The sequence below is a fragment of the Kogia breviceps genome, chromosome 4 (assembly GCF_026419965.1).
Source record: "Kogia breviceps isolate mKogBre1 chromosome 4, mKogBre1 haplotype 1, whole genome shotgun sequence".
Taxonomy (NCBI): Eukaryota; Metazoa; Chordata; class Mammalia; order Artiodactyla; family Physeteridae; genus Kogia; species Kogia breviceps.
Window position 1 is genome coordinate 101,937,320 of NC_081313.1, and position 13,367 is coordinate 101,950,686.

A 13,367-nucleotide genomic window follows, 5' to 3' on the forward strand; every position below is an offset into this window, starting at 1 on the left:
TTTAGTTGAATTGTTGATATGATACTTCATGAAAATGCACGGGACATATTTTACAATGTATGGGGAAAAGTTTTTTGAAGATCTGTGATTCTGAATCATGTTTCTGTGTCTTAAATTATTTCCTTGACATCAGATGGTTTATATAGGCCATATTGACCTAATTTGCAATCATTTATTCCTTGGAATTTCTTTATCAGCTGATACTTTATCACAGAAAGTCAAATAACATTTTTTTTTCCTGTCATAAATTACTATTCTTGGAAGAACTCTAACTATGGAAATGATGTTAAATATACTATTTGAGACTGTGCATATGTTAAATTGTTAAGTAATTTTTTCTCAAGTGAGCGCCTCGCCTTTTTTTAATATATATTTTTAACATCTTTATTGGAATATAATAGCTTTACAATGGTGTGTTAGTTTCTGCTTTATAACAAAGTGAATCAGTTATACATATACATATGTCCCCATATCTCTTCCCTCTTTCATCTCCCTCCCTCCCACCCTCCCTATCCCACCGCTCTGGGTGGTCACGAAGCACAGAGCTGATCTCCCTGTGCTATGCGGCTGCTTCCCACTAGCTATCTATTTTACGTTTGGTAGTGTATATATGTCCATGCCACTCTCTCACTTTGTCCCAGCTTACCCTTCCCCCTTCCCGTATCCTCAAGTCCATTCTCTAGTAGGTCTGCATCTTTATTCCCGTCTTGCCCCCAGGTTCTTCTGACCTTTTTTTTTTCTTTTTTTTTTTTTTTTTTTAAGATTCCATATATATGTTAGCATATGGTATTTGTTTTTCTCTTTCTGACTTACTTCACTCTGTATGACAGTCTCTAGGTCCATCCACCTCACTACAAACCACTCAATTTTGTTTCTTCTTATGGATGAGTAATATTCCATTGTATATATGTGCCACATCTTCTTTATACATTCATCTGTTAATGGACACTTAGGTTGCTTCCATGTCCTGTCTATTGTAAATAGAGCTGCAATAAACATCTTGGTACATGACTCTTTTTTTTTTTTTTTTTTTTTTTTTTGTGGTACGTGGGCCTCTCACTGTTGTGGCCTCTCCTGTTGCAGAGCACAGGCTCCAGACGTGCAGGCTCAGCAGCCATGGCTCCCGGGCCTAGCCGCTCCGTGGCATGTGGGATCTTCCCGGACCAGGGCACGAACCCGTGTCCCCTGCATCGGCAGGTGGACTCTCAACCACTGCGCCACCAGGGAAGCCCCCATGACTCTTTTTGAATTATGGTTTTCTCAGGGTATATGTCCAGTAGTGGGATTGCTGGGTCTTATGGTAGTTCTATTTTTAGTTTTTTAAGGAACCTCCATACTGTTCTCCATAGTGGCTGTATCAATTTACATTCCCACCAGCAGTACAAGAGGGTTCCTTTTCTCCACACCCTCTCCAGGATTTATTGTTTGTAGATTTTTTGATGATGGCCAGTCTGACCGGTGTGAGATGATATCTTATTGTAGTTTTGATTTGCATTTCTCTTATGATTAATGATGTTGTGAGATGATATCTCATTGTAGTTTTGATTTGCATTTCTCTTATGATTAATATGTTGAGCATTCTTTCATGTGTTTGTTGGCAATCTGTATATCTTCTTTGGAGAAATGTCTATTTAGGTCTTCTGCCCATTTTGGAATTGGGTGGTTTGTTTTTTTGTTATTGAGCTGCCTGAGTTGCTTATAAATTTTGGATATTAATCCTTTGTCAGTTGCTTCATTTGCAAATATTTTCTCCCATCTGAGGGTTGTCTTTTCGTCTTGTTTATGGTTTCCTTTGCTGTGCAAAAGCTTTTAAGTTTCATTAGGTTCCATTTATTTACTTTTGTTTTTATTTCCATTTCTCTAGGAGGTAGGTCAGAAAGGATCTTGCTGTGATTTAAGTCATAGAGTGTTCTGCCTATGTTTTCCTCTAAGAGTTTGATCGTGTCTGGCCTTACATTTAGGTCTTTAATCCATTTTGAGTTTATTTTCATGTATAAAAATATGGAACGCTTCACGAATTTGCGTGTCATCCTTGTGCAGGGGCCATGCTAATCTTCTGTGTATCATTACAATTTTAGTATATGTGCTGCCGAAGCGAGCACGGCTTGACTTTTTGATGTTGCCTGAATTATGTAGTTCTAAAGAATAATTTTCTAGTTCTAAAGAATAATTTGATAATAGCAGCAGTGGCTGTTTCTAAAATTAACACTTGTCATAGTATTGCCTTCTAAGAATTAGAAAAACTTCTCTTCATTCTTTATACAGACCCTTCTGCCTTCTTGGTTTATGTCTTGTTTATTGGTGTATTTAGCCCTGTCTTCTAGCTAAGTGGGCTTTGGTGATTCCATATTGTATGAACATTTTATCATACTGTTCACCTTTGAGAAAGTTGTAGGTAGTAGTATAAGCCTTTTAAACGTGGGTATATGCATTAAATAATTTCTAAAATGTCTTATTCATTAAGTTGGCAGATTAGGGTTTCTCTGACCATGTTTTAAGAATTTAAGAAATTCTACTCTTTCTGTATATAAGTGTCTTTTTGAGAAAAAGGAAAGAAAATATTGTCAAAACCATGAAAGTTAAGTGAATGAAATAATTAGAATATTACCTGTTATATTTTGGTATTAACAAAAATAATGAAGAATACTATACTGGTGAGGTTAGAGACCTTTCTGTATGGGAATTTCTATAAGTTATGCATTGCTAAACTTTTACTAATTTATATGTGAATATGTATATTGGTACTGTTGGATAGAAGTGTACAAAGTTTTTCTGTTAAATTTGTAGTTTATGGAGAATGTGTGTGTTTAAATAATGCTATGCATTATCAATATAAGAAAGAAAGGTTAACCAGTAGTAGTTTCAACTATATGGTCCAGGTATTAGGATAGTTTATGTTGTGTGGTAATTATACTATTAATACTTTCAGTGATTAATTAATACACAATCTTACATAAAAAACAGACCTCATTTTTGAATAGGGTATAAGTAAATGGTGATGAAGGACTTAATTTTCTGAAATACAGCATCATTTTTGTAATTCTCTATGTAATCATAAGAAGTATAAAGCCATGAAAAATAATATGATTTCATGTTTTATTTTTATTTAAATATAAAGAAGCATATTGTGAGAAGAACAGATTTGTAAGCTTGTAGATTGGGGGTAAAAATGGTAAGAGAGAATCTATTTTTTCTTAACTGTTTATGCCTAAAGAGGATAGTAACTGAATAATATATATAATATTTATTCAATATTCTATATATTATAATAAACATTACTTGTTTGTAGGTGGTGTTACTTTTTAATGTTCTTTGAAATTAAGACTAATTTTTAAATGTATAAATAGAATTATCAGTAAAAGGACTCTTCTGTTTTACAGTGAGGTGGCTTTTCCTTTTATTTGGCGTTAATTGCTAGAATATTACTAAATGTGGGTGATGTGGTATTTTAATGGGATGACTGTTACCAAGTTTGGAACTCATTGCACCTGTTTGTTCATATCAGGGCTTCCTAATCAGACAGAACAGTAATTCTCAGACTTTTGGGTCTCATGATCCTTTTGGACTCCTAAAACTTTTTGAGGATCCCAGAGGGCTTTTGTTTTTGTGGGTTATAGCTATTGATATTTACCATATGAGAAATTAAAACAAATATAAAAATATTGCTGTATTCATTTTAAAATAACAACAATAGTATTTTAAAATCACAACTAATGCTATTTTCCAAACTTGAGAAAAGTGGCCTTGTTTTACATGTTGTGCACATCTCTTTAATGTCTGGCTTAATAAAAAACAATGGATTCTGCCTTCAATCCATTGCCATATCACATTCACGTAGCCTCTGGAAAACTTGACTTTCACTTGTAAGAGAATGAGAGTGAAAAAGGTAAATAACATCTTGGTGTTATTATAAAAATAATTTTGATGTCACTGCCCTCCTGAAGGAGTCTCATGGACTACCTACCCCTGTCCCTAAATGTCTCCAGACCGTGTGTTGAGAACTGCTGAGCTAGAAGTATAAGCATTTGTGCTAAAGGTTAAGAATGCCTGAAAGCAAAACTTCCTTGGAAAAGAACATAGCCTATGTGATAATTCTGTACTTAGTATTTCTAATCAGATTTTAGTTTTAGTTTTTTTTTTTTTTTAATGGTCTTAGTTGCAGCACATGGGGTCTTTTGTTGCGGTGTGCAGGCTTCTCTGTACTTGTGGAGCATGGACTCCAGAGCACATGGGCTCTGTAGTGTGGCACTTGGGCTCTCTAGCTGTGGAGTACGGGCTTAGTTGCCCCGCAGCATGTGAGATCTTTGTTCCCCGACCAGGGATCGACCAGCGTCCCCTACATTGCAAGATGGATTCTTAACCACTGGGCCACCAGGGAAGTCCCAGGTTTTAGTTTTTCTTGATCAAATCTGTAGAGTTTAAATTTCCTGTGAAGAATGTTAATACTGTTGTTCTAATCCTTCCTCCATGAACAATACTGGACCTGAAAATGGAAAGAAACATCATGCTAATATTTCTTTTAATAACATACTTAAGTGTTGCCCACCTATAAGGAACTGAAGTACCAAGCAGTATTGAGAGTATTAGACCTCCAAGTGTTATTTTGTGACTAATTAATTAATGTTGTTTTGTCACTTAAGTGGAATGCTGATATATAAAATGAAGTGTTCAATTAAATTAATTTTGGGAGAGTGATGGTTAGATTGTATTTTCATATAATATGTGAATTTTGTATTCTTGCCCATTCTTAAGCTTTTCTTGGGAAAAAATATACTTGTCTTGAATATTGGGAATGCTGATAAGCATCACTGAAAATTAGTGATGTTTGAAGCTATGAGACTAACTTTCATCAACTCACCATCAATGACTTTTTATAGTAGTCTCAAAAATACTCTTAGAACAATTGGAATTGGGTGGAGTAAAAGTTTATAGTTGAAAATTCACTGGGTGTAAGAACAAATAAAAACGCTTGCTTTTGCCCATGAGTTGGATTGCATTCGTGCAGTTCAGTAGCCAAAAACTTTGATCAAGAGACACAGCTAGTAACTTAAAACATTCATTACTCTTTGTTCTCAGCCTTCTTTCTGAACCTCTCTCTTCTTTCTTGCCCTCTTGTCCTTCACCTCTCCCACTTTCAAAAACCCTCTTTCTTGTGTATCATATTTATATTGGTGTGGTTGTTTTGTTTGGTGTTTGCTTAGGGTACTCCTCAGCCCCTGTTGCAGCTTTTCCTAACTCATAACAATTTAATTTGTTTGATCATTGTTAGAAAACTGCCCAGACTTGTCCTGGGAAATGAAATTTTAGTTTGGTCTTTACAGTGTTTGCTTTATATTTTTGATTTTAAAAAAATATATGACTCTTGATCCTATACTTCAATGATAAAATATGTGTTGAAATACATTAGTAGTTATGTAAGAAGTTTTTGCATTCATTGACTCATAAAACAGTATGTATCTCAAAGAGTCAGAGTGAGATCGTCTTTTTTTTCACCAAAGATCTGTGCTGAGTCATGTTTTAAGGTAAAATTATGTTGCGTGATAAAGTTGAGGTATTTTTATTCGGATTGGAGACTAAATGTCTGTTTAATTTATTCAATGAAATGTAATGCTGTTTATGGAATTTAGCCATCCTGAGTAAGGTAGAGATAAATATTTTTGAGACACTTTGAAACCATTAAAGAAAGGAAGTTTTGGAGAAAATTGAAGCAGTTCTCATTTGTCCCTTTATTGATCTTTTTCTTGGTGTTATTTTAGAAACCCAAAGTTATATTATGTGTATAGCTTGATTGAATGTACATGTTAGGTACACAGTAATTCTCTCAACAATGAGTTGGCTTATATGAAATACAGCAGAGCAGATTTATTTATGCTTACATCTCTTCAACTCTGAGAAATTCTGTGTTATTTTAGAAACCCAAAGTTATATTATGTGTATAGCTTGATTGAATGTACATGTTAGGTACACAGTAATTCTCTCAACAATGAGTTGGCTTATATGAAATACAGCAGAGCAGATTTATTTATGCTTACATCTCTTCAACTCTGAGAAATTCTGTGTGAATAATTATGAATTTTGAGTCATGCTTAATAGACAAGTTTGAAAAGAGTAGACTTGAAGGTTGGGTAAAAGGAAAATTTGGCAATTTGGATAGCAGAACTGTGGTAAAAAAATTTGAAATGCAGCCTTAGAAAAGCTCAAACAGTAAGTCAAAGTAAATCTGAGCCCTAGAATGGATCCATTTCTTCTGTTAAGGACGTATGGTAGGAAGGGAGAGGAAGCCAAAATTATTTTATTGGGCGACAGAGTCTGAATAGTACACAGTTGACCTTTGAACAGTGTGGGTTTGAACAGTGTGGGTCCACTTATACATGTATTTTTTTCAATAGTAAATACTACAGTACTATACAATATAGGGTTGGTTGAATCCAAGGATCTGGAACCACAGACACAGAGGAACTGAAATATGTATATGGAGGGCTGACTATAAGTTATACATGGATTTTTGACTGCATGGAGGGTCAGTGCCCCTAACTCCTGTGTTTTTCAAGGGTCAACTCTACTTTGCTTAATTCCGAGTAGCTCCAAAATGAAGTTAATAGTTAAGAGTAGAAGTAAGGTTCTGTAACTTTAAATATTAGGGAGAGTGTTTGAGAAATACTTGCTCAGTTATAGTTAATACTTGGATTAAATAAATGTGGTCTACATCTTTTTCCAATTCAAGTTTTTCTTTGTAGTCCCAGAATAACATTTTTAAGTTATGTAAGTTTCAGGTGTGCAGCATTATAATTTGACATCTGTACAGGCATACCTTGTTTCATTGTGCTTTGCTTTATTGTGCTTCACAGATTTTTTTTTTTTTTAACAAATTGAAAGTTTGTGGCAACCCTACAGTGAGCAAGTCTTCGATGCCATTTTTCCAACAGCATCTGCTCAAACCTTGTCTCTGTGTCACATTTTGGTAATCTTCACAGTATTTCAAACTTTTCCATTATTATTATATTTGTTATGGTGATCTGTGATCAGTGATCTTTGATGTTACTACTATGACTCACCGAAGGGTCAGATGATGGTTAGTATTTTTAGCCATAAAATGTTTTTAAGGTATTAAGGTATGTACATGGTATTTTTAGACAATGATACTGTACACTTAATAGACTACAGTATAGTGTAAACATAACTTTTGTATGCACCAGGAAACCAATAAATTCGTGTGACTTTATTTTGGTATTCCCTTTATTGTGGTGGTCTGGAACTGAACCCAAAATAGCTCCTAAAATAGCTCCTATGCCTGTACACACTACAGAGTGATCATCAGCACATTTATAGTTACCATTCATCAACATACAGCTGACCCCCTTTACCCATTTCACCCATTCCACCCAACTCCCTTTCCCTTTGGTAAACACTAATCTGATCTCCGTATCTATGAGTTTGTTTTTGTTTTATTTTGTTTGTTCATTTGTTTTTTTACGTTCTATACATGAGTGAAATTTTACGGTATTTGTCTTTCTTTACTTAATTTATGTCACTTAACATAAAACTTTCAGGGTCCATCCATGTTGTCGCAAATGGCAGGATTGGATTTAATTCTTTTTTTGTGGTGGGGTAGTTTTCCTTTGTGTATATGTACCACATTTTCTTTATCCATTCATGCACCCATGGACACTTAGGTTATTTCCGTATCTTGGCCATTGTAAATAATGCTGCAATAAACGTAGGGGTTCATATATCTTTTCAAATTGTTTTTGTGTTCTTCAGATAATACCTAGAAGTAGAATAGCTGGGTCAGATGGTAGTTCTATTCTTAATTTTTTGAGGACTCTATACTGTTTTCCATGGTGGCTGCACCAATTTTCAGTCCCACCAACAGTGTACAAGTGTTTCCTTTTCTCCACATCTTCTCCAATATTTATGAGTTTTTTCTTTTTGCTAATAGCCATTCTGACAGGTGTGAGGTGATCTCTCATTGTGGTTTTGATTTGCATTTCCCTCATAATTAGTGATGTTGAACATCTTTTCATGTACCTTTTGGCCATCTGTATGTCTTTTTTAGAAAAATGTCTATTCATTAAAAAATGTCCATTTTTTAATCAGCTTGTTTGTTTTTGAGTTGTATGGGTTCTTCATATATTTTGGATAATAATCCCTTATTGGATTTACAAATATCTTCTCCCATTTAGTAGGTTGCCTTTTTGTTTTGATGATGGTTTCCTTCACTGTGCAGATACTTTTTAGTTTGATGTAGTCCCATTTGTTCATTTTTGCTTTTGTTTCCCTTGCTTTTGGAATTAGATCCACAAAAATATCTCTAAGACTCATATAAATGAAGTTACCTATGTTTTCTTCTAGCAGTTTTATGGTTTCAGGTCTTACATTCATGTCTTTAATCCATTTTGAGTTAATTTTTGTGTGTGGTGTGAGATAATGGTCTAGTTTGATTCTTTTGGCTGTAGTTGTCCAGTTTTCCCAGCACCATTTATTGAAGAGACTATTCTTTCTCCATGTATGTTCTTTGCTCCTATGTTGTCAATTAATTGCCCATATATTTGCGGGTTTATTTCTGGACTCTCAGTTCTGTTCCATTGATCTGTGTGTCTGTTTTTGTGTGAGTTCCATACTGTTTTGATTACTGTAGCTTTATAATGTACAGTTGACCCTTGAACATTATGGAGGTTAGGGTTGCCATTCTCTGCAGTTGCAAATTCATGTATAACTTATAGTTGGCCCTTGGTATACACAGTTCCTCCATATCCATGGTTCTGCATCCTTGGATTAAACCAACGCAGATTTTGTAGTACTCTATCTAGTATTTATTATTGAAAAAAATCTGTGGGTATGTGCATTTCAAACATGTGCTGTTTAAAGGTTTGCTGTAGTTTGAAATCAGGGAGCATGATAACCTCCAGCTTTGTTCTTCTTTCTCAAGATTGTTTTGGCTATTTAGTGTCTTTTGTGGTTCCATACAAATTTTAAGATTGTTTGTTATAGTCATGTGAAATACGCCATTGGAATTTTGATAGGGATTGCATTGAATCTATAGATTGCTTTGGGTAGTATAGACATTCCAACAATATAAATTCTTTCAGTCCATAAGCATGAAATATCTTTCCATTCATTTGTGTCTTCTTTGATTGCTTTCATCAGTGTCTTAAAGTTTTCAGTGTATAGGTCTTTCACCTCCTTGGTTAAATTTATTGCTAGGTATTTTATTCTTTTTTATGTAGTGGTAAATGGGATTTTCTTAATTTCTCTTTCTGATAGTTCATTCTTAGTGTATAGAAAAACCACAGACTTCAGTATATTGATTTTGTATCCTGTAACTTTACTGAATTCATTTATTTGTTTGAACAGGTTTTATTTGTGGCATCATTAGAACTTTGTATATATAGTATCATGTCATCTGCAAATAGTGACAGTTTTACTTCTTTCTTTCTGATTTGGATCACTTTTATTAATTTTCTTGCCTAATTGCTACAGCTAGGATTTCCAGTACTGTGTTGAATAGAATTGGTAAGAGTGGATATCCTTCTCTTATTCCTGATCATCATTGAGTATGATGTTAGCTGTGGCTTTGTCATATATGGCCTTTATTAGGTTAAGGTATGTTCACTCCATACCCACTTGGTTGAGAATTTTTGTCATAAATGGATGTTGAATTTTGTCAAATGCTTTTTCTGTATCTATTGAGATGGTCATGTGATTTTTATCCTTCATTTTGTTAATATATGGTATCATGTTGATTGATTTGCAGATGTTGAACATTCTTGCATCCTTGGAATAAATCCCACTTGATCATGGTGTATGATTCTTTTAATGTATTGCTTGATTTGGTTTGCTCATATTTTGTTGAGGGTTTTTGCATCTTTGTTCATCAAGGATTTTGGCCTGTAATTTTCTTTTATGGTGTCCTTGTCTGGTTTTGGTATCAGGGTAATGCTGGCTTCATAAGATGTGTTTGGAAGGTTTTCTTCCTCTTTAATTTTTTGGAAGAGTTTGAGAAGGAGTTTGACATGGATTGGTATTCTTTAAATGTTTTGTATAATTTGCCAGTGAAGCCACATACTAGACTTCTGTTTGTTGGGAGCTTTTGATTACAGTTTCAGTCTCCTTACTAGTAATCGTTCTATTCAAATTTTCTGTTTCTTCATGATTCAGTCTTGGAAGCTTGGATGTTTTTAGGAATTTTCCATTTTTTCTAGGTTGTCTAATTTGTTGGTGTAGAATTGTTCATAGTAGTCCCTTATGATATTTTGTATTTCTGTGGTATCAGTTGTAATTTCTCTTCTTTCATTCTGATTTTATTTGTTTGAGCCCCTCTTTTTCTTTTTTATGGGGGTTAGTCCAGCTAAAGATTTGTCAATTTTGGTTATCTTTTCAAAGAACTAGCTCTTAGTTTCATTGATCTTTTCTGTTGTTTTTTAAATGTCTATTTCATTTATTTCTGCTCAGATCTTTATTATTTCCTTTCTTCGAATGTGGAGCTTCGTTTATTCTTTTTATGTTTCCTTTATTTGTAAATTTAGATTATTTATTTTGGAATTTTCTCATTTTTGAGGTAGGCCTATATTGCTATGGTCTTTGTTCTTTGAACCGCTTTTGCTGCATCTCATGGATTTTGGTACGTTGTATCTCTGCTTTCATTTGCCTCTAGGTATTTTTTTGATTTCTTTAGTGACCTATTGGTTGTTTGGTAGCATGTTGTTTAATTTCCACATTTCTGTGGTTTTTACTATTTTCTTTTTGTGATTGATTTTTAGTTTCATAGTATTGTGGCCAGAGCATATGCTTGATATGATTTCAGCCTTTCTGAATTTATATTGAGACTTTTTTTGTGACCTAATATGTGAACTATCCTGGAGAATGTTTCATGTGCACTTGAGAAGAATTATATTTTGGTGCTTTTGGATGGAATGTTCTATATGTTAAGTCCATGTGATCTAATGAGTGATTTAAGTTTGATGTTTTCTTTTTGATTTTTTTTCTGGATGATCTACCCATTGATGTAAGTAGGGTGTTAAAGTCCTCTGCTATTATTGTTTTGCTTTCAATTTCTCCCTTTAAGTCTGTTAATATTTGTGTTGTATATCTTAGTGCTCCTCTGCTGGATGCATATACATTTATAAATGTTGTATCTTCTTGCTGGATTGACACCTTTATCATTATGTTTGCCTTTCTTTGTCTTTTAATATAGTCTTTGTTTTAAAGTCTGTTTTGTCTGATATGAGTATAGCTACTCCAGCTTTCTTTTTATTTACATTTGCATTGAAATTTTTTCCATTCCTTCACTTTCAGTCTGAGTCCTTTCTCCTGAAGTAAGTCTTGTGTAGGCAGCATATAAATGGATCTGTTTTTATTTTTTTTTTTAATTCAAACAGTCTCTCACTGTCTTTTTCTTGGCTATTTTAGTCCATTTGAAGTAGTTATTGATAAGTATGTACTTGTCATTTTGTTAATTGTTTTCTGGTTGTTTTTGTAGTTCCTCTCTCTTTCTTCTCTTTCCCTCTTCCTTTGTGTTTTGGTGGTTTTCTTCAGTGTTACATTTAAATTTCTTTCCATTTTCTTTTGTTTATTTACTGTAAGTTTTTTTCCTTGTGGTTGCTGTGAGGTTCATATATAACACCCTATGTAAGTAGTAGCCTGTTTTAAGCTGGTAGCAAATTATGCATCCCTTAACTAACTGTTGGAATTTAATTTAAATTTACTACTTCTTGTCTTTAAACCATCATGTTTGCTTTATAAGTGATTGATCCTCTACCTTTATTATATATTTACCTTTTCCAGAAAGATTTTTTACTTGCATATGTTTTCTTATTATTAATTAGTGCTTTTTCTCTTCAGCTTAAGAAATCTCTTAAATATTTCTTGTAGGGCCAGTTTTGTGGTGATGAACTCCTTTAAGCTTTTGTTTATCTGGGAAAGTCTTGATCCCTTCTTCAATTCTGAATGATAAATTTGCTAGGTGGAGAATTCTTTGTTGGGAGTTTTTTCCTTTTAGCACTTTAAGTAGGTTATGCCACTCACTAATGGCCTGTAAAATTTCTGCTGAAAAATCTGCTGATAGTCTTATGGAGTTTACTTTGTATGTATCAAGTTGGTTTTCTCTTGCTGCTTTTAGGATCCTCTCTTTATCCTTAACTTATACCATTTTAATTACAGTGTGTCTTGGTGTATGTCTATTTGGGTTAATCTTTTTTGGAACTCTCTGGGATTCCTGGACCTGGATATTTGTTTCCTTCCCCAGATTAGAAAAATTTTTGGCCATATTTCTTCAGATAGTTTTTCTGGCCCCTTTTTTCTCTCTTCTTCTTCTGGGATCCATATAATGCAAATGTTATTTTGCTTGTTGCTGTCTCAATGGTTTCTTAAATTAATTTCACTTTTTAAAATTCTCCTTTTCATTTTGCTTTTGTCTGGATGAGTTCAGTTGTTTTGTCTTTCAGCTCACTGATTCATTCTTTTACTTCATCCAGTCTACTGTTGAACTCCTCTAGTATATTTTTCAATTGAGTTATAACCTCTTTTGTACTTTCCTATATTTCAATCCCTGTTGAAGCTCTCACTGTGTTCATTCATTCTCCTCCTGAGTTCGGTGAAAATCTTTATGACCAAGAAGCAACAAACTGAAGAGTGGAAATGGGTTATTAAGAGATTGCTAAATTAAGAGCATAAAAGTTAGCACTTTCAGTGGAATAGAGGAGGGAAAGCATTGTAGAAATATTTTTTAAAACTTAGTAGCTGAGAGCTGTTGGTAAGTCTTGATTGTGTCTCTAGGCTCTTGATGTATATAGCATACTAAAATCAGTATTTCAGAGTTGAATAAATGTTAGAGTCTCTCATCCACTATTTCTAAGCCTTTTATCTGTTTTTACTCATAATGGGAGTAGATATGACTCAAATATGATATGAGTGGCTCTAGTAAAAGTGGCTTATGCTAAGATAATGATTCTCAGTGGCCGGGGGAAGTGTGTGTGTGTGTGTGTGTGTGTGTGTGTGTGTGTGTGTGTGTGTGTGTGTGTGTGTGTGGTGTGGTACAGGGTGGTGATGTGTACACATGGGGTTGTATGAGAATCTCTATTTTGGGGGAGGGGACCATGTACGCAATTTGAACTTGTCTCCTTCCCCTACCCCTATCATGATTATATTATCTTACCTTCCTATCTTCAGCTGTTCTGCTACCTTTCTCATACTCACATTTTAGAAAAACTGGCCTTATCTAAACTACTAGTATAGATAAACTGAAGTCTGCTTGAGAGGTTGAATAGTTAGTATTAAGCCAAACTAAGAACCTAGTTATCCTGGCTTCTAGTTCAATGTTTTGTTTTGCCCATGCAATAATTATTATGCAAAATGATAAAATAAACAAC

The 13,367-nt window shown here is 34.1% G+C and overlaps 1 protein-coding gene and 1 non-coding gene across 14 annotated transcripts in view; one reads left to right on the forward strand and one right to left on the reverse strand.

Moving 5' to 3' along the window:
* CSNK1G3 (casein kinase 1 gamma 3) overlaps positions 1 to 13,367 on the forward strand; it is a 127,395-nt gene that overhangs the window by 62,095 nt on the left and 51,933 nt on the right. The window lies entirely within an intron of this gene.
* LOC131756554 (U6 spliceosomal RNA) lies at positions 1,996 to 2,102 on the reverse strand. The gene has a single exon (XR_009335712.1). It is a non-coding gene; the product is annotated as a U6 spliceosomal RNA (small nuclear RNA).